At 37.2% G+C, this 22,854-nt stretch overlaps 1 long non-coding RNA gene across 4 annotated transcripts in view; it reads left to right on the top strand.

Moving 5' to 3' along the window:
* Positions 1–22,854, top strand: part of LOC127562712 (uncharacterized) — an 81,180-nt gene that overhangs the window by 38,159 nt on the left and 20,167 nt on the right. Inside the window, exon 7 of one of the 4 annotated variants that reach the window (XR_007953799.1) lies at positions 364–1,671. The exons of the other annotated variants lie outside the window; for them this stretch is intronic. This is a non-coding gene — a long non-coding RNA (uncharacterized LOC127562712). Of the gene's footprint in view, positions 1–363; positions 1,672–22,854 lie in introns of those variants that run through there. 4 annotated transcript variants of the gene reach the window in all.

The raw sequence follows: 22,854 nt of genomic DNA, 5'->3' as shown, positions 1-22,854 counted from the left end.
GCTAGGGCCTCTTCTCTTCCCCTAATTACTTCATATTGATTTGGTTCATATTTTATATTTATGCATATGTACATTTGCCCCCCTTCAAAGATTGCCCTTCACTAGGGCAGGGATTCTTTCAGTTTTGTTTCTATATCTTTAATAGCTGGATCCTCCCTATGTATTCAGCATAGTACCTGTAGTCTAATAGTCACTTAAATTCTTTTTTGATTGATAAACTGACCAAAGTATCACTACCCTTGGGAAAGTGCCCCCAGTGGAAAAGTCACTTCTTTGAAGTGGTACAAACCTTAAAGTTGAACTGTACATTTACTGTTATAAAGCTTGAAGACAAACATCTCAGTGACCACCTTCCTCCCCTAGGTCAGAACAAAATCTGTGTTCTGCCTAGGCCCTTTCAGATGGAGTAATCAGCAGACACAAATAGACTGTCACTGCTGGCAGTGGAATGGAGCATATCTGCCTGCTGGATGAACATATTCATCTCCTACTGTCTTCTGAAACACTTTGAAGATGTCTCTAAGGGTTAAAACTTGTTTTTCCTCAAGAAATAAAACTAAGTTCTATCCAGAACAGCTCTAAGAATGAGGGGCACCTGCAGAAGAGTACAGAGGTGCTTCATGAGCTCAGCTTTCAATACCTGGTAGGAGCTCTACCCCTAGAGAAAACTAAGTTTCCAAGAAGGTAGTGCCCAAGAGGGTTTCAACAAGTCTATTGCAAAGACTGAGGAAGAAAAGGAAGGAAAGAAGAGAAGACAGATCAAATTGAAGAAGAAAGAATAAGAACTATATATAGAAAGAGGAAATTGATATTATAAGGGCTATTTCACAGTGTCCCTATATCCCCCAGATTCCTAGAGATTTCTAGAGGTGATATAATATTATATTTCATTTATTGTACTTATCTGTATGTACCCTATATCTATTCATGTTACCTCTCCTGTAGAATGTTAGCTCTTTGAGAGCGGGAATTGTATTTATAATGTATGGCTCATAGTAAGTACTTAATACCTATTGGTTGATTAATAATTTACCCTTGATCATAAATTAATAGGAATAAAAGAAGTAGGGGGAAAGAAGAGACAAGATAGTCCCAGAGAGCTCTCATTCCTTAGTTGCAAACTGTCTTGTCATTCTTTCCAGTGCTAACTGTATCTCTTACTAACTTCCCAGGATTGCTGTCTGTGGACCCATGTTCAGTCTATCATTCTAAGGTAAATTACCTCCCAAGTATCTTGGAGTCTGTATTCAAGTCTCCTTCCAAATCTGACCTGAGAAACATCACTGTATTGGTTCACCTGGCTGATCTCAATTCTGCCAGCTCAACTAGACTATTTTTATTTTCATTAGGGCGAAAGATCTGTTTTCTTTCACAACTTGACTTTTATGGAAATGCTTTGCATAACTGCACATGTGACTTCTTAATTGTGGGTGGGGTTAAGGGAAAGAACCTAAAACTCAAAAATCTTAAAAACAAATGTAAAAAAATGTTTTGAATGTAACTGGGAGAAAATCTTAAATAAATAAGAGAAAATTTAAAAAAGAAAAGAAAAGAACTGGAATGCCCTAGTCCATATTTCAGGGAGACTAGAATTCTATGTTTATGAGGATTAGGAGAATGGAAATGGCTCAATGAACACGCTCTTATTTTCCTATCTTCAAGAAAGGTATTATTGGGCTTCAGAAAATATTAATTAAACACCAGGTATTTATGGTATAAGGGTATGATTCATTTTGGAGTCCAAGATAAAATCCACTTTCCCTAGTTGTTGGGGGAGGGAGAAAGGGGACTACCCAGACTTCACTTTTGGACAGTTTAGCTTTCTTCTCAGCAAATACTTATTTTATTATTTGTTCAGTCAAATCATGACCTCATTTGGGGTTTTCTTGGCAAAGATACTGGAGTAGTTTGCCATTTCCTTCTTTAGCTCACTTTACAAAACTGAGGCAAGCAGAATGAAGGGACTTGTCTAGGGTCACAGCTAATAAGTGTCTAAAGGTGGATTTGACCTCAGGAGAATGAATGAGTTTTACTGACCCCAGGCCTGACACTCTATCCCCCAGGCTGCCCTTAAATCCTTTTTTACACAGAAGACAATCACAGATAGCAAGAAACACTTATCAAAGCTAGCAATAAAACAAAAATGGGGAAGTCCTACAAAGATTCCTTTAGGTGATAAAACACACAAGAATCAGCAGCTTTTTGACCTGGGAGTGAGATAAAATCTCAGCTCGGCTAAGGAGAGATTGTAGGCCTTAAAGTCGGGAAGATTTCAAGGAAGGGAAAACTGTCATCAGAGATTTAAGTATCAAAGGACCATAAACGAAGACTGGATGGGATCTTAGAAGCCAGTCAAGTCCAATCTTCTCATTCTACTGGTGGTAAAATGGAATCCAGGGGGACTGAGTGACTCCAATCAACTAATAATATTTATCAAAACCCTCTTATATGCCAGCTGTTATGTTAAATTTTGGAATTACAAGGGCCAAAAAAAAAAAAAAAAAAAAGAAAAAGGAAAAACCCAACTTATAATCACTGCCTTCTATGGGAAGATTGTTCTGAAGTCCTATGGATTCCAACCAATCCAGGTAACATGACTCCAGGGTCAATGTTCTTCTATCTGGGGATTAGAGCAAGTCTTTAACCTTTCTTACCCTCAATTTCTGTATCTGTAAAATGGAATAATAGCACTTGCCTTCCAGAGTTATTGGATCAAAGGAGATAGTGTTTGCAAAGTGCTTTGCAAACCTTAAAGGACTATTGCTACTATCATTATCAAGGATTAGGTGCCTTTGAATAAGTCCATCTTGGTGAAGAAAAGGATTTCCATAGTCCAAAATGTGGGAAGGGAGTCCATTCCAGGAACAAGGGATGTCATGTGCAAATACATGAAGGCAGGAGACTATAGACTGAGATGGGAGAATGGTTAATAGCCCAGTTTGGTTGAAACATAGTATGTGGAACAGATGTGTTTGAAGTGAGGCCATCTGTTGGAACCAGATTATGGAAGACTTAATACCTCTAGGACAAATTTACATTTTATTCTGCAGGCAATGAGAAACTATGGAAAGTTTTTGAGGGAAGCAATTTGACATAGATTTGTGTATTAGTAAGATTATTTTGCCAGCAAAGTAAAGGATAAATTAGAAGGGAAAGAAATTAGAAATAGAAAGATCAGTTGGAAGCCAATATAATATTTTAGGAAGGAACTAGAGTGGTAGGGAACAGGTAGGAAAGGAACTTAAGATGATATATGTAGAAGTCATCTTGTCCAAATCCCTGATTTTACAGGTAAGGACACTGAGATCCATAGAGAAAACATTTACCTAGAGTTTATAGGCAATAATGATAATATGGTGTTTTACTACTTGCAAAGTATTTTATAAATATTATCCCATCTATGCTCATAACAAAACTGGAAGGTAGGTGTTATTAAGGGGGCTGAGAACAGAAAGAATAGAGAGAGAATAAACATTTATTAAGTGTCTACTGTTTACTAGGCACTGTGCTTGGTAGTTTATAAATATTATCTCATTTGATCCTCTAGATCCCTGTGTGGTGTTATTATGATTAAAAGTGGAGAAATTAAGGCAGACAGAGGTTAAGAAAGTTATCCAGGTCTTTCTGATTCTAGGCCTAGGGTCCTATCCACTTCACCACTGAGCTATTATTTATTAGAGCAAATAACATAATATTTGTAAAGTCGCTTAGCCCTGTGCCTTATATACAGTAGGTGCTTAATAAATGTTAGTTCATTTTACAGAGAGGAAACTGAGGCTGCAAGAGATTAGGGTCCCCCAGCTAATAAGTATCTGAGATACAATTCAAACTCAAATCTTAATTTGGATATGGCATTCTATCCATTAGACCACCAAGCTGCCTTTTACTATTGGAAAGGAGGCCAGGAAAGTCATGAAGCAGAGACCATTAGGGAGAGCATTCCAGGAATTGGAGTTAAGCACTAAAAAAGCACCAGGTGGGGAAAGTTGGAAGATATAATTGTGGAGGATCTAGAAAGATAGGATATTGTTATTATAATTAATTTATTTACTTTTTATTAATTTTTGCCATTTTGCTCAGTTTTTCCCTTTGGATCCCTTATGAAATTAATCTTCAAGATATTCTTTTAAATGTCTCAATCATCACTCTCTTGCTGCTGCAGACAACTCCCATTTTCTCCTTTCTAGTACTTGGAGAGAAAAATAGAGCGATACACAGACAGACAAATACATACAGACAGAAAGAGGGAGGGAGAGGAAATAGAGGCAGAGAAACACAGCAACAGAGACTAAACATACATAGACAGATTTTGGAGGTAACATATGTGGAGGACTCATAAAATGATAATTAGGCAGTGATGGCAGGCAAAATCTGGCTAATGGCCACTTGCATTGTTCCCCATCTGGAAGGGCACTAGGAGTCTGGATTCTCAACCAGTCTCTCTATTTGAGTGTAACAGAAGGGGCTTTCTTGTCCCTGGACCCATTCTCCAAATCTCTAAGTGCAAGCTTCCTACTCTAGAACCTCTCAAATTCCTTTAATGTAGCCACACCCTAGTTATACACTTTTTCTTATTAAGATATTGACTCATCAGCCCTTCAGACTTTGTTCCCCACACCCTTGGTCTCAGGTCCCACTAGTCCTTCAAATTATCAGTCCCAAGCTCTCTACTAAGATACCCACAGACCTAACTTCACACAAGATAGCCAAGTTTTCAGCAGCTCCAAAGAAACTCAGACTCTCTTAACTGAGTGCAGAAATTTTGCAAGAAAGCTACCAGAAGTGGATGGCTGTGGGCAATAAATGCTTCCATCCCCCTCCCTGTTTTTCAATTCTGATCTTTCCTCAAGGTCTAACAAAGTCTTTTAGTTTGTTCACTGCCCAGTTTTATTCTTCCACTTTTCATTTATTTATACAGCCGCTTTTGTTACAGTATTATTTTCTAAATAATCATAAGAAATGGCAGACTTTCTTTTTTCTTTTTTTCTATTCAGAAGATAGCTCTCTTCCTTACACAGTGGATCCAACCTTTAAACAATTACAACTAAAATTAGTTTGGGTTTTTAAAAAGAAATAGCTGTCTTTAGCAACTGCTCAAAACTTTATAAAACTGGAAAAGTAATGATGATCATCCTTCAACTTTCAGTAATCTACTTTATGCAACGTATCAAGTGAAATCTTTTTCTAGACTAAATTATTCATTAAAAGTATTTACTATGAACTTTCTTCTAAAAATGTCTATTGATCTCTGTTTTTACATCACCTTCATTTCTAACTAATCTTTTTCCACTACCCTCCCAGATAAATATCCCTAAACAGAACATTTCAATACAATTATCCCTGAGCTGAAAAACTTCAGCTCCAACCTGAAGAATCCCTTCTCTCCACAGCATTCCTGACAGATGGTTAATCTAATCTTGCTTTACTACTTCAAATGCATTATCTATGACTCCCATGTTTATGTCATCCATAGAATTTACAAGCATACCTTTTCTATGTCCATCCAAGACACTGCTCAAATGTTAAAAGGAACAGAGACAAAAACAAAGTTTAATGGCCTATCCCTAGAAATTTGTCTTCAAGTTGACATTGATTCATTAAATAAATTCTTTGGATTTGTACCTTATAGTATTATTATTTAATAATTATTAATTAATAAGCAAATTTGCCATCATAATCTTATTCTAGGTAGTACTCCTCAGATGTTATGTTTCTGCCACTTGGATCTTGGATATTTTAACTATTACCCTCAAATGATCAAATTTATTAGTTCCAAATTCACACAGTTGCAGAGATCAGATTATAGTTTCTGTCCTCTAGTTTGTGTACATAGTCTCTTTCCTCTCTAGTTCAAATAGAGGAAAGAAATACTTAGTTACCACATGAAAAAAAATTCTCTTTCCTGCTTTATTTTTGATGATCTTTGGTGTTTAATGCTGACCTTAGGTTGGGGGTAGATCAGGTACAGACCTGGTTCCCTAAACTTTATGAATGATTTAATGGAAAGGATTTAATATCCAGGCAGCTACTCTGTCTTTCTTTCTTATCTAAATAATATTTTCCCTCTTTTCAAGTCCTCCTTTCTTTCCCATCTCATAAAACCCTAGAATTTTAAAACCTGGAAGCAACTTCATCAGGCAACTAATTATTGTTATGGAGTCAGTTTTGGACAGTTTAGTTTTCTTCCCATCAAATACTTATTTTGTTATTTGTTCAGTCGAGTTTACCTCCTCATGACCCCATTTGGGATTTTCTTGGCAAAGACACTGGAGTGGTCTGCCATTTCCTTCCCCAGCTCATTTTACAGACAAGGAAACACAGTAGTAAGTGCCTAAAGCCAAATTTGAATTCTGGCCTTCCTAACTCCAGGGCCCACACCCTATCTCCTGTGCCATTTAATTGCCCAAAGGGATCTAGTACAACTCCCTAATTTTGGAGATGAAGAAACAGGATCAGAGAGGTGGGGTAACGTTGGCCCTGGTCATGTGGCTAGTTATAGAGCTGTGACTAAATGCTGAGTGGGTGCTTAATAAATGTTTATTGAATGAATAAATGGACAAGTCTTTTGTTTCTTCACATTTGTCCTGGCTCACCCTCCTTTCTACTATTCCCAGTCTCTTCCCTTTCCTTTGATCTCCTCATCATAGTTGCCATTTGAATTATACCCTTTCTTCTTTAGGCTCATATCTCCCAGCCTGAAGTCTGGGTATCATTCCATTCACTGGGAAGAGACCTGAACATCAAAAGCAACTATCTAATTTCTCTAATGGACTTGATAAGAAAAAATACCATTTACACATTTTTCTGGTAGGGATTAAAGAGATAAGAGAACCCAGTTCTTGGGGACTTGACAGAGGATAAATTTACCCAGCATCAGTTTACCAGAAAAGAATCAGAAGGATTTAGATTGCAATTTCCTTGAGAGGGACTACTTTTAATTAGCTTACTGCTTGGCACATAGTAGGCACTTAACAAATATTGATTGGTTGATTTTTACTTATATTCCAAACACTTACTGAATGCCTGACATTTGTCCTGAAGTGCCTGACATATTTATTGATTATTAACTGTATCCCCAGCACTTAGTATTATGTCTGACACATAGTAGGAACTTAATAAATGTGTATTGAATTGGATTAGGTGGAAGTCAAGGTTAGGAAAGTCAGAGAAGGGTTGGAGAGAGTAATCAGTTATCATAATCTTTGCAAAGAAGTGGAAAACATGTAAAAAAAAAAAAAAAGAAGTGGAAAACATAGCCAAGGTTAGTGCTGTAAATAGAATTGTGGACCCCCTCCAGGTGAGAAAATCAATACATAAGAAGTCAAAGAGGGTAAATAGCTTCCGTAAAGTCGCAATTAATCAAGGGATAGAGGTAGACACAGAGTTCCAGGCAACAGAGGGGCAGCTAAGTAAGCAGGGTTAGTAGTGATGCTGTAGTCTTTGAGTTACCATAGCAACTAGCACTTGGACCAACTCGGTCAGCCTCAGGGCTATGGAGATGCCCATTTGTTCAGGCACAGAACAATTCCCTGTCCCCCTCATCTCTTGATTCATGACTCAGTGCAGATAAATGCCTCAATAATAGAGTCATCCTGGTTGGGACTAGTGGATGACAGCGGAAGGAGAGTCTGTTTGTGAAGGTGAAGCTATCAGGGATTTCTCATTATGTGGGAAGAGAGTGTAAGGTTTTAACCATTTAGGAAGGCTGACAATCCAAATGAAACTCTCTCTCTTATAACCCTATTTCCCTATCCTTGGGTTAATTCAAGCTTTGATCAGTTTTCAATTCAATCAACATTTATTAAAGATACACTATATTAGATTCAAGGAAATTGTTACTGTCCTTGTTTTACTGGACAAAGTCTCCTTTTAGATCACCCTACCTCATCTTCTGATCACAGTCCATCATCATCTTCCAACAATATTCTAAGTACACCTAGTATTTCTAAATTCCTCCCTTTTGGGAAAATCCCCCCCCTCCCCCCAAGCACTTAATTTTTAAAATTCTGAATTATTTGGTTCTGTAAAAGTGGATCTGGAATCTGAGTCAAAAGAGCAGCTTGGCAATGTATATTAATGCCAGACCTGAAATCAGGAAAACCTGAGATTGATTCTATCTTCAGTAATCTATTGGGTCACTCTGAACAAATCAGTTGATCTTGCTGATCCTTAAATTTTTCAACTGCAATAACACTTACTATCATCCAGTATCATATTAAATGTAAATTATTTTGCAAACCTTAAAAACACTATATGTTAAGTAATAAAACAATATCTAAATTCTGTTCTGGGGGAAATGGTACCTTAAATACAGAGATCAGGCTTTGTTTGTGTTGTTTTTTTTTTCCCTTGAACTCTGCCTTTTTGTGACCTAATCCTGAAGTACTGGGGAGAATGTTAAAAATTTGCTTCTTTCATGCCTGGGTTCCAACTTCTTCCAGGACAAGTAAACTTTTCAAAGACCAGCTCTCTCAGGTGATATCCAGTGTAAGTTTATCACTTCCCTACATCTATAGGAGCATTTATTCCCACTTGGAAAGTAAGGTTTCCTTTCTTTACCCAATCTCCTTTGCATCTTTCTTCCTCTTCCTCACCTACATCTCTGTAGGCTTCTTCTCTTTCTGAGACCACTTAATCTTCTGCTAGTCCTAGATTTGACCCTGAAGCATCACCTGTTTCTCTATTTATCTCTGCTCTCATCTCACCCCTTCTAAATGTCCTTTTATGTTGTAAAGAAGTCTCACCAAAGGAGCATTCACCTGTAAACTGTCCATATAGTTCCTAGTTCTCCTCTTACTGTGACCTCTACCAGATTTTTGCCTTCACTTCTATCTCCTTTTGTACATTTGGAAAGAAGCCTTTTTAAAATTGGTCTTTTCTGTGGTCACCCTGTTGCTGTTGCTATCCTTGCCTGCTTCAAATATTACTTCTTCAGGCATTTCTGTTGTTTGTAGGGCTCAAGAAGAAAATAATCTCTTTCATTATGGTGTTCTTTCTAAAAATATATCAATTCTTCTAAATGACTCAAAATTCAGGGGCAGCTAGCTGGTGCAGTGGATAGAGCACTGGTCCTAGAGTCAGGAGGAACAAAGTTCAAATATAGCTTCAGACACTTAACACTTGCTGGGTATGTGAACCTTGAGAGGAAAACCCCCCCACAAAAATGAAAATTCATTTTTTTTCCTTATGGTTTAAGCTCAGATTTGTCCATCACCCTGGACTGTATCATACCTCCAATTATTCTTAGGAACTCATTATTATTCCTTTTTTTTCTAGTGGGTACAGAATAATCTTGTATTATTTGAATATCCTTTTCTTTGTTTTTTGAAGTCTTTTTCTTGATGGCTTACAGATGTTTTTTTCTGAAGTGAATTCTTAATTTTAACCACCATGTGTCTTGAAGTTATAGAGTTGGGATTTTTTTTCCCAGAAGGGATCTATGAATCCTTTCAATTTTCTACTACAGAAATTCTGGGCAGTCTTCTTTTATTATTAAATTCATTATGGTGTTAAGGTTTTCACCCTGTCATGTTCTTCTGGGAGATCCATGATCCTTATGCATCCTCATAGGGATACAAATGTTTTGCTTGCATAGTAAGCGTATTTTCTTTTCTTTTCTTTCTTTCTTTCTTTTTTTTTTTTTTTGAGCCTGATTTTTAAATTATAGTTTTAATTAAAGCTTTTTATTTACAAAACATATGCATGGGTAATTTTTCAACATCCTACTCTTGCAAAATCTTGTGTTTTAAATTATCTCCTCCTTCCCCCCACCTCCTCCCCTAGATGGCAGGTAGTCTAATAAATATTAAATATGTTAAAATAAACATTTTCTTTTAATATTATTGTTTTTTTGCTTCTCTTCTTCTAGAGTTTATCTTTCACTTCTAAATATTTGCATTGTAATCTATTGGTCTCTCATTTGTTTCTTTGATGAGGCTTTACCATCAAAGATTCAAGAATTCTATCTGCTCATTGCTTTTGCTGTGTAAGACATCAGTTCTATTCTTCTAATTATCTATTTTCTTTTACACTACTCAGGAACAGTGTGCTGTGGTTCTATGTTCTCAAATTCCAAAGGGTCCTCTTTCTCAAGTGTTGGATCATTTTTTTTTTCTGCAGTAAAATTTATTCATAGATGCCTGAACACATTTACTAGATCAAAAAGTCATATTTCCTTCTGTTGTTACTATTTTCCTCATTGATTTATCTATTTATGTTCAAAGTCTTTGAGATTTCTCCTTCTGAAAATCTTTGGAACAATCAGTCTCCAATCCCCCTTCCCTTGTTTTCCTTGTCATTCACTTTCTGACTCCTTCTCCTCTGATTGTGGTTTTCTTGGGGGCTAAATCTCAAAGCATCTCAGTCTCTTCGTGCTTTTCACCAGTCTAGGTCTCTGCCTCAAGTGACTTTTGGTGGTGATTACTGATTTCCACTGGGTGGCTGCTCTTTCCCTCAAGTTTGGATTAATGCTACACAGTCCCTAATGTGAACAAGTCCTGTCCTACTCCCCTGTTTCTTAGTTCTCTGGCCTGGCACCAATAGTCCAGGGCCTGTTTCCCCCAGGACACATGGCATCTATGGCAGCCCATGGCTTTTGCCATTGCTTCCAGGTTGCAGACCTTGGCAGATTTTTGCTCCTAAGGGACCACACTGGCTGTCCAAGTCTGAGCAACTTCTTCAGTCTGAAGTGGGGTCTTGAAAAGAAGAAGGAGGGGACTCGGGGGTAGGAGTGAATTTTGTTATAAGATTGGGTCTTTGAGTCTGCTCGTGCAGCTTTGCTGCCAGTAGGGTGGGAGTTGAGGGAACAGTGCTGAGTAAACTGAAGCTAAGAGGCATCAGTTCCTAAGGATCTGTTTTTGTTTCAAACATTTATTATACATGAGAAGGGCGTCCTACCTATCCAGCAGACAATAGAAGGGAGGAAGCACCTTCTGGGGCAGGGTCAATGCTTTTAATCCCTAACACAAATACCCCCTCCCACCACTGACCCTCACCCTTACTGGCTGAGGATCTTACATTCTAAACGTGGGAACTACCCAAGAAATTAAACTTGATCAATAAGTACATAGTTGTCCCTATTTGACTGAAATAGGGAGACACTGATGTCATGGGAGGAGAGCAGGAAGGGGATTTAAGTATGCCCTTGACTCAATGCTTAAAGTCCTTCAGGCCTACTCAAACTCTGAAATAGATGAAGCCTTACTCGATTTTCACAACTGTCTTGAAAGATCTCACCTCATCTTGTTCAAGACAAAGGTGGAAGAGGGGGTATCTGATCTCTCCCCCCACCAACTCTTATGACAGGCTCAACATGGTCTATGCTTCAAAGACAGACAGTAAGAATAATGTAGGAGCTTAACAAACTGATTTGTATAAACCTGAATCATCAGTTCTTCAGATCACCAGTCAATTTGAGGTCTCTGTCATTCCATGATGCATCCCTCCATGTGACCCAAAGTGGGCTTCCCCAAGGCTACCCCATGTGGTAGACTTGGACCTAGCCAAGAAATAATCTATTCTTATATCAAGAGATGGCTTTCATTAACTAGTTCATCCATATTATAACTATATCTGCTCTTAACAGGATAGAAATTCTATTTAGAAGAGGTAGAAACAGGAGGAGGGAGAGAAAAATCTCATCCCTAATTGTACTACTTATTCACTGCCTCTTAATGCACATTCTCCCTAATGTTCCCTGAGGGTCCTTTTTACAGTCTGGCTTCCAACTTCATCATTAAACTGAAATCACTTTCTCCATAATTACCAATGGTCTCTTAATTATCTAATCCAATCCTCTTTCTTGACTCTTGATCTTTTCATTGATAGTCTCTTCTCTCTGGACAGTCCTCTTAACCTATGTCTTACCACTGGACTCTAAAGACTGGAGGAAAGAATGAGGCTGATGACAGTTCTGCCTTACATCCAACTCATGGGAAAATCAAGACATCACTCTTGTGGTGTGATTCCCTTTAAGAAGGCAGCATGAACAACTGTTTTCTCTGGGTTTGGGGACCACTGGTCTCTCCTGGTTCTTCTACCTATCTAACCACTCTGTTGAGTCTCCTTTGTCAAATCCTCCCTTAGGTCTTATCCATAAAAGCATGGGTATCACCCAGGGCTCTGTCCTGGACCTTCTTCACTTCTTCCTCTATATTATTTCACTTGGTGATCTCATCAGCTTCCGAGGATTAAATGATCATTTCAATGTTGATGATTCTCATGTCTACTTAGCAGCCCTAACTTCTTTCCTGGTTGGAAATGATTGAAAACTACTGAAGAACAACAATAACCTCTTACTTAACCTCCAGACTGACATCTCCAACTGTTTATTGGACATCTCAAACCAAACTAATATTGAACCCATTATCTTTACCCTTTTTTTTTTTCTTTCTCCCTTTCAAACTTCCCTATTCCCTATTACTTATTACTTTCAAGGGCATCACTATCCTCCCAGTCTCCCAGGCTCACAATTGTTGCATTTGAAATTTAAAGCAAACTGACAGATGTTTCTCTGAGTATGATCAGTTTATTAGTTAGGCTACCAGAAACCAATAAATTAAACCAATGCTTCTTAATGACAACAAGCCCAAGGGAGGAACTTCCAGATCTCTTCAACCAATGTGTCTTTCTGATGGGCCTGACAGGACACTATTTGAACCTTCCTAACGAAGGCAAAAACCTTAATTGTTAGACATTTCAATGGAGAGGTGGGTTAAGAGTCACCTCTGATACTTCCCTTTACTTTTTTGGGAGATGGGAGTAATCCTCAAGTGATAGAATTAGTTTGCAGACTTGACTGTAGCCTACAGTAGTTTTAATTAAATCAACTTGAATCTGAGTTAAGTAGGTGCTAGGTGAGGTTACAAAGGTAGACATTACTAGGATGGAGATAGACTCCACAGTAGAATTGAGTCCAGTAGTGGAGGGAATGACCAGACAAAAGCTTGGTCTTTAGGCAAGTTTCTCCTGAATGTAGGTGAAGGGTGAAGTTCTAAATATAACAAATTATAAGTTGTATATATTATATATGTTATATTATATATATATATATTGTACATATAAGTTATAATGTAAGTCCCTAAATATAACTTATGGGATTATTAGTATTAAAATATTGGTATTAAATCAAATTCAAATGTTAAAATGTTATTCAATTATTATTTTAGATTTTATTTATTTCATAATCATTATAAATGTTAAAGTACTAGTCCCCAAGCCAGCTTACTTAAGTCTTAAAAATAGAATTAAAATCAGATTCCCAGCAGGATGATTTCAGAAAGGCCTGGAGAGATTTACATGAACTGATGCTAGGTGAAGTGAGTAGAACCAAGAGAACATTGTACACAGCAATATTATACAATGATCAATTCTGATGGACATGATTTGTCCAGTGAGATGATTCAAGCCAATTTCAATGATCTTGTGATGAAGAGAGCCATCCACACCCAGAGAGAGGGCTATGGAATTGAGTGTGGATCACAACATAGTATTTTCTTTTCTTTTCTTTTTTTTTTTTTAATAACTTTTTATTGACAGGCAACATAGTATTTTCACCATCTTCACACAAGCCATCATTATCTCACACTTGCATTGTTATAGTAGATTACTTCTGAGTCTGCCTTCTCAAATCTCTCAACAGTTCTTCATCCCATCAGCTGTTAAACTGATTTTCCTAAAGCACAAATCTGACCCTGTCACCCACTACACTATTCAATAAATTCTAATGGCTCCTATCACCACCAACATCAAATAGAAAATTTCATTTAGTTTTTAGAGCATTTAACAAGGTAACTCTTTTTTATCTTCTAGTATCCTTACATCTCCCTCTTGCTCAGGTATTCTGAGATCCAATAACACTATCCTTTTTATTTTCCCTCCCATAAGACATTCATTCCTTCCTTTTGGTATCTCCTGTTGCTGCCTTTTCACTGATTATGCCATATGCTGGGAATTCTCCTTCTGCTCCTTTTCTCTTCTCCTCTTCCTGGCTTCCCTGACTTTCTTCAAGCTCTAGCTAAAAGCCTTCTATAAGGATGATGTTTATGGGGTATCCAGTTTGATATGATTAATAGAAAACTGGAGTTGCAGAGAGATTGGGGCTTTTAAAATCCTCCTTTATGCTTAGTTCCTCCTTCCTCCCAACCACATTACCTCCAATTTATCATGTCATATCTATCTATCATCTATCTTGCTTTTACATAGTTATTTTATGTTGTTTCCCCCTTTACACTGTGAGCTTCTTGAGGGCTGAGATTTCTACCTTTCTCTGCATCCTCAATATTTAACACCTAATAGGAACACCTTTTGTTGAATCAGTTCAGAAGTGCCCAACTCTCCTTGACCACTTCTGGTGTTTTCTTGGCAAAGATATTGGAATAGTTTGCTATTTCTTACTCCAGCAAATTTTACAGATGAAGAAATTAAGGCAAAGTGTAAAGTGACTTACACAGGATCACACAGCTAGTAAGAATCTGAGACCAGATTTGAACTTAAGAAGAAGAGCTTAATAAATGCTTATTGACTAATGTGCTATTATTTGGGAGGACTCATATAATCTAGAGCTTGATCTTACAGAATATCTAGTTTAATGTTCTTAATTTGTTGGTAAGACAACAGAAGCCTGTTGTGAGGAGATTATTTGTTGCGAAGATATATATTTCCACCATTCCACTTCCACCTAAGTGTCTGATACCTTTTCTCCAAAATTACACAGTTCAAACTTGAAATTACAAGGCTCTGTTTCCTTCCCACTCTATTCCATGCTCCCTGAAAGGACTTGATTCATATATAAACAGGAAGAGATGGTGCTTTTCCACAGTGCTAACTATAAAAACAACTAAAGGCACTAGGAAAAGAGAAAAATCCTCATTAAAAGGGAGGAAACACCCTTTCCTAGAATGACATAAGCCCAAGTACATTTGCAAAAGAGGAGAAAAAGAGATGCTTTCAGGGTAAAGAAGAGCCAGAAGGAAATGGATAGGGCTCTTCTGAGGTTATGGAACCTATTCAGGAATGAGAAGACAAGCGAGCAAAGTACTCATATTCCCACGGAGCAAGGAGAAGCTCCCTGACCAAAACAGGATCTGCAGGAGTTGAAGCAATCTGATGATGCTCTCAGAGTCCCATGAAGCTGAAAAGCAGGGTGTATAATAGACATGTGGATGCCTCAGCATGGAAGCAAGCCAGGATATCAGATGGAAAGTAGGCAAGTGGAGATACTGGCAGTACTCTTCAATGAAATCTTCAACTCCATTCACACTACTGTCGTTTAGTTTGTAATTATTATGAAGTTTATATCTAAGGTCTATGACCGATCTAGTGGGAGAGAGAAAAGAACAAACCTACAAATGAAGGCAGAATATAATTTTTGCATTGCTAGAGGAGCTAAGAAGCCCTTCTCTGGTCCATGTAACAACTCTATTACATTGTTATTGTTAACAACTGTTCTTTTTTTATGTCTTATTTAGCTTATTTACTTGGAGGGAATCTAGATACTTCTAAAAGAGTTGGAAATTCTGCCTTCATGAAGAGGATTCCTAAGCAGGATCACAAGATAAAGAACAAAGTTACTGAGAAGTCATCAAAATTGAACTGGATCCCCCACCAACCCAGAGCTTTATGTAGCCTTCAATGATCACTCTCTTCTCTTTGATAACCTCTCTCTAGCTTTCAGAGACATGACTCTATCCAGATCCTTCTCCTATTTATCTTACTATTCTTCAGCTTCTTTTGCTATCTTCAGTGAGGTCTCATCTTCTCTTTTTAAGGTATTAATTTAGCTCTCAGGAAACTCTGAAAGTATTCTCTTGTTTAATTGTGTCTGATTCTTCATGATCCCATGGCAAAGATACTGGAGTCGTTTGCCATTTCTTGCTCCAACTCATTTTACAGATGAGGAAACTGAGGCAAACAGGGTAAAGTGACTTATCCAGGGTCACTCACCTAGTAACTATCTAGGACTGGATTTGAATTCAAGATGATTCTTTCTGACTTCAGGCTTGGCGCTATGAATTGCGCCACCTAGCTTCCCAGAAACATCCTCTATTCCCTCCCTATTAACAGCTTCTTAGAATCCTCAGGCATTTTATTGTTTCATTATCTCCTTTTTTAGGATTATCCTGTCTTTTGTTCTGTCTTGTACAACATTTTTCCTTCTATTCAATTCAACAAATTTAATAAGTGTCTACCTAATATGTGCAAATTCAACGAATTTAGTGTCTATCTGACATGTGCAAAATACTGTGCTAGACTCTATTGATTAGAGTAATTATCAAATTAGGAGGAGTTTCTGACTAATTAAAAGAAATATCTCTTGAGTTTATCTTTGATCCCCTAAAAAGGAAAATCTTTAGAGTTCTTAAAGGTAGATTGAGTGATTTTAGGAAAATGATTCTCCAAGATCTGCCAAAAATTGAAAATATTATTCCATTTGATGAATCAAAGGAATTATCTGAATTTTCTAAGTATGTTTTATATTATTGTGGAATTTTGCCATTGTTTGAGAAATAATATAAATTACCAGCGGAAATATCTTGGGTTAGAGAGATTTTCCAAGGCAGGATGAAGCTGTCCCTTTGAAGTTTTATTCTAAGGAAAGATACTTAGAATTTTTAAATAAATTTATTTCTTCCAGATTTATATTTTTTTAAAAACTAGAACTTTGAGGAAAGAATCTTGAAAAGGAAACAGACATTGGTAGATAACCTATAGAAATATTCTTCAAAATGGGGATCCTAGGATGACCTTAAGGTGAGTTATTATTTGAATGCTTTGGCAAGAAGCCTAATGGTCCCCTTCTTAGAATAATGATTTTAAGTTCATAAAACAAAAGATATCAAAGAAAGAGGAAATCAAGTCAACAAGCATTATTAAGTGCCTACTATGTGCTAAGCACTGGGTATATAAAAAAGCAAAAACCCTGCCTACCCTCAATGTGCAAACAGCTATAAAAAAACAGCACACACAACACACACATTCATACATACACACATACATATTGGATTGATGGGGGGGAGGATCCATATATATGTTTATGTATATACTATATATATATATATTTATAATGGCATATTATTGAATTCTAAGAAATAACAAAGGGGATAGTTTCAGAAGGTTTGCATCAATTAATGCCGAGTTTAGTGAGCAGAGCAAGAAGAACAATTTATATTTTTAACAACATTACAAAGAAAAACAACTGAAAGATTTAAGATTTAATCCATCTAATGACCAATCACAATTCCAAAAGAGTGACAATAAAGCATGCTACCTTCTTCTTGAGAAAGGTGATGGATTCAAGGTGAAGAGTAAGATAAATATTATTAGACATGACTAATGACACAATTTGTTGTGCTCAACTGTATAATTGTTTGTTTGTTTGTTTGTTTGTTGTTGTTTTTATTTTATTTTAAATAACTTTTTATTGACAGAACCCATGCCAAGGTAATTTTTTACAACATTATCCCTTGCACTCACTTCTGTTCCGATTTTTCCCCTCCCTCCCTCCCTCCACCCCCTCCCCCAGATGGCAAGCAGTCCTATACATGTTAAATAGATTAACGGTATAATTGTTACAAAGATTTTCTGGTTTTGTTTTTTTTCCCCAGTTGTGGAAGGAGAAATAACAGGTACTGTTAATAAATATATAAGAAAAACAATTTAATAAAAGAAAATAAAGATGGGGGTATATGGGAGTATATTACTCATCAGCCACTTTCTTGGACCATTAAGCTTACCCATTTCACAGACTTCAGATGACTTGGAGCACAGGATATTGGGACAGTAGAAATAATATGGAATTTTGCCTGCACAGCTGATAGAGATACTTGGATGGCAGTTGGGTAGTTCTATGTGTGTGTTGTGTATGTATGTGATATATGTATGTGAAGGACACAGCCTTCCTTTTGTTAATCAATAAACTTACTGTTTAGGAACATGTGTTTTGTGGGAGGCTTCGTTTCAGTGTTCCCTGAGAACCATATATTCTGTCAAAACAAACAAAACAAAAGGTATAAATGTTTTTAATGAAATCAACAAATGTTTAGTGTTGTGCTTTCTTCACAGAAAGTTTTATTTTTCCAACAAAGAAGAGAAAGTTGTAGAGAAATTATGTTTTGTTCCATTTTAATTAACCAGATTTACCAGATCTGCAGTGGTTTGACCAAAGCACTGTCATCAAAGTCACTTCCACCATACCAACACCAGCACCACACCCTGATGACTCTCACTCCAATTGCAGAATCATCTTTGAAATGATTTAAAAAACAGACTTCTGAAGAATTGGATCAACACACATAATCTTATAATAATAATCATACAAAAATCACAAGGATATCCTTCCTTCCATAGTTTCCAAGTTTGTATTATGTCCAGTTCTTCTTATTATTATTATAACTTTTTATCGACAGAACATATGCATGGGTAATTTTTTACAACATTATCCCTTGCACTCACGTCTGTCCCGACTTTTCCCTTCCCTCCATCTACCCCCTCCCCTAAATGGTAGGCAGTCTTATATATGTTAAATATGCTATAGTATATCCTAGATACAATATATGTTTGCAGAACTGAACAGTTCTCTTGTTGCACAAGAAGAATTGGATTCAGAAGGTAAAAATAACTCGGGAAGAAAAACAAAAATGCAAACAGTTTACATGCATTTCCCAGCATTCCTTCTCTGGGTGTAGCTGCTTCTGTCCATCGTTGATCAACTGGAATTGAGTTAGATCTTCTCTTTATAGAAGAGATCCAGTTCGATTCTTGTTATTTGTTACATTACTACTAGCCTGTGTTATATTGCTATGTGCTCATGTAAATTATGTATAATGCCTCCCATATTGGTGGATTTATGTGTACCCCCTCAAAAACCCCCTATGTTTTAAAACAAAAGAAAGGGGGAGATGTTGGAATCCTTACTAACTGCTAAGTAATTAGAGTTGATCTAATCTTACAAGAAGTTGTTTTGGCCAGAACCTGAAACAAGGTACTAAGTAGAACTAATCAAGACAAGGCTTGTGTTCCCACCTTTACTCATTGGAGTCCACAAGTATGCTAGCTTCACAAAGTACACTTTCTAACTTCAAGAGAGTCCACACCTTAAAGCTCTTTGGGCCAGAGAGCACTATGGGAGATGTGAACTCATTGAACTCCAATGAGTAAAGGTGTGAACACAAGCCTTGTATTGATTAGTTCTACTTAGTACCTTGTTTCAGGTTCTGGCCAAAACATCTTCTTGTAAGATTAGATCAACTCTAATTAGTTATCAGTTAGTAAGGATTCCAACACATCAGAATACATCCTCAAACAGTATTATTGTTGAGGTATATAATGATCTCCTGGTTCTGCTCATTTCACTCAGCATTAGTTCATGTAAGTCTCGCCAGTTCTCTCTGTATTCATCGTGCTGGTCATTCCTTACAGAACAATAATATTCCATGACATTTATATACCACAATTTATCCAGACATTCTCCCATTGATGGGCATCTATTCATTTTCCAGCTTCTAGCCACTACAAACAGGGCTGCCACAAACATTTTGGCACACACAGGTCCCTTTCCCTTCTTTAGTATCTCTTTGGGGTGTAAGCCCAGTAGTAGCACTGCTGGATCAAAGGGTATGCACAGTTTGATAACTTTTTGGGCATAATTCCAGATTGCTCTCCAGAATCATTGGATTTGTTCACAACTCCACCAACAATGCATTAGTGTCCCAGTTTTCCCACATCTCCTCCAACATTCATCATTATTTTTTCCTGTCATCTTAGCCAATCTGACAGGTGTGTAGTGATATCTCAGAGTTGTCTTAATTTGCATTTCTCTGATCAATAGATTTGGAACACTCTTTCATATGAGTGGTAATAGTTTCAATGTCATCATCTGAAAATTGTCTGTTCATATCCTTTGATATTATGTCCAGTTCTTAGTTAAAGATGGGAGATAGTGGCAGAAGGAACAGACCCAGGAGATAATCTATCAAGTATAACTAGGAAAAGGAATAGAAAGGGAAATACAAGAACTTGGAGTGGAGGGGAGAATAGCTCTCTGCTCACTTTGAAATCAGCCTTTTAGGTTATATCTCTTTTTTCTCTACAGAGAAACACCCTGTGCTGGGCACCATGTACTGGTCCTTCAGATGCTACATCATTATATTAGCTCTTTTGAATTTTCATCAGCGTGGGAACTTCCAATATAATTAAAACATTTATTTTCGGGTGAATATTAGAAGCTAACTTGCTCTGCCCTGACCTCAGTCTAGGAATGGAGTAATAAGGAGTTGGGTCTAATATGAATAAGCCCATTTGTCAAATAAATCTGAGTTTACCTACCTTTACCTCTCAGAGAACAGGAAGAAACTTCCCTAAAAGGCAATTGGACATTAGCCTATTGTCCTGGAAAAATTAATTTGTATTTTTCTTGAGGTAAGGGAGGAGACAACTAGGATCTGAGCCCTGAACATTCTGTTCAGAGACTTGGCATCCGAGGAACATTTCTGCCTTGGAAGTTCTTGCCACCATTCGACACTATTTTTCCCCTTGGAAATCTTAGGACATGAGGGCAATCATAACAATGGTATAGTGGGGCAGTTTGGCTTAGCTTCACAATCAGGAAGGTCTGGATTCAAATCCTGCCTCAGACACACACTGATTTTTATGACTTTGGACAAGTCACTTCCAGCAACTTTCTAAAACCTTAAGTTGTAGAGAAGACAGCAACTTATACTGATAGAAGGAATCTCTACTATCAACTAAACCATAGATCTAATTCCCCTAAATTTTGCGGAGCACTTTATACATACACTATCATTTTATTATCAAAATAGCCCTTTGAGATAGGTGCTATTTTAATCTCCATTTTACAATTTACATTTATAAGGAACTAAAGCAGACAGAGATCAAGTGACTTACCTAACATCACACAGCTGGTGAATGCAAGAGTTAAATAAGAAAAATGGAGAAAGGGCAGCAGGTGGTGCAGTGGATAGAGACACTTAACCCCAATTGCTTCAGCAAATAAATTTTAAAATGGAGATAATGGAGGTAGATTATTTAAAAGGAAAGTGAGGTAGATTACTTAAAAGGAAAGTAAAGGATATTACTTAAGAGGAAAATAAAATGGAAGGTAAAAGAAATACACTAATATATAGAGAGAAAGGAGGTAGAACTTATTCTTTTTCATAACTGAGAGTGGGAGTAGTGAGCATCAAATGGGCTTCTCTGAAATAAGCAAAAGAGCATTGAACACAAATTTACACATACAAAAACTCTGCTGTGGAAGTGGAGCCAAGATGGTGGAATAGCAGGAAAAAGTATTGTCAAGTTCTACCCATCAACTCCTCTTAAAAAAAAAAAACAAACAAAAAAAAAAAACAAGAAAATGCGCTATGTCCTGATTGGGAAATCCATGAAAAAAAAAATCACAGTGAAATGTTTTTTCTAGCCTGAGATAACATAGGGAAAGGGAATCTGACCAGAAGTGCATCAGATAGAGCATTCTGCTGCAAGGAGAGGCTGTGTACCAAGACAAGAACTCCCAGATCCAGTCTATATCTGTGTAGGGTACAGGTACGGGTGCCAGCTGACAGCCCTGTCTCTCACCGGGTCAGGGCCCTAGGCTGTGCAACAAGCAAAAAGCAAGTTCCAACACAAGCAAGAGCTAGGAATGGAGTGAGGTCACAGTTCCAGCTTCAAGTCTAATCTGAAATTTGTGTGGGATAATCAGAGCAGCAATCCCAGACCAAAGGGAAGCCTATAGTTCTAGCCTTCTGAACCAGCAGAGTTTTCCTCTGACTAGTAAGATCTGAGTCTAGCTGCAGTCTACTCAAACTACAAATGGGCCAAGCCCACAAGCATTTTGATCAGACCAAACCTAGGTCAGGAATTTGCAGAGATCAAGGCTGGTAGAGCAAAAACTAGACTTTACCCTAGGCCAGACCACTATGGGATCCCCGAAAGCTTGCCCTGGTACCTTCCTTCAAAAAGTGTGACAAAGCCTAAACCTAACATCAAGTTTGAAGTCAGGAAGTAGGCAGGAAGAATAAGTAAACAACCAAAAAATGGCACCTTAAAAAAAAAAAAAATCCAAAAAACTCAAAACACAAAACCAGAAAAAGAGAATCACTCCAAGAATCTACAAACAAAACCTAAAAGAAAACATAGCTTGGATACATGTTCAACTAGAATTTCTGAAAGAGATTAAAGCCAGATTTTAAAAGAGTTTTAAAATACTTTTACAGATGAAATAAGCATTCTAGAAGAAAACATTGGAAAATAAATTAAAACTATGGAAGAAAGAGTTAGGAAGGGAATTAGCAGCTTGGCAAAAAAGATGCAAAACCTTGCCCAAGCAACAAATTCCCTGAAAATCAGACTGGACCAAATAGAAGCCAATGACTCCATGAAACAAAAAACATTAAAACAATGAGTAAGACAAAGTAAAACAAAGAAGATTAGGTAATGCATCTCACAGCAAAACAATTGACTTTGGAAACAATGAAGTAGTAGTATCCTCAAGATTAACATGTGTGTTATTTATGAGTTACCTTACCAGGTAGCTGCACTAGACATGGAATAAAGGCAACATTCTGAAAGAATCAGTTAAAAATTTGCAGTGAATCAAAAAGCTTGCTCACTTCCAGATAGTTTTGCTATTGTTTGCTGAGTTTGCTCACTTCCAGATAGTTTTGCTATTGTTTGCTGACTGACCTTGCTGAGGAGACTACCTCAAACTAACTTGAACTAACTTTGTGGTCAAACATTACTGCAAAACATCCTGCTGCTTCTCTATCCCACCTGTTTATGGAAAAGACTGTCCACTCTTTACCCTAACTCCTCCCCAAACTTCCCCTTTCTGGTTTTCAA

Source organism: Antechinus flavipes, chromosome 4 (genome assembly GCF_016432865.1).
Source record: "Antechinus flavipes isolate AdamAnt ecotype Samford, QLD, Australia chromosome 4, AdamAnt_v2, whole genome shotgun sequence".
Lineage (NCBI taxonomy): Eukaryota > Metazoa > Chordata > Mammalia > Dasyuromorphia > Dasyuridae > Antechinus > Antechinus flavipes.
Note: the sequence above shows the minus strand (reverse complement) of the source record. Positions and strands in the feature narration are given on the sequence as shown.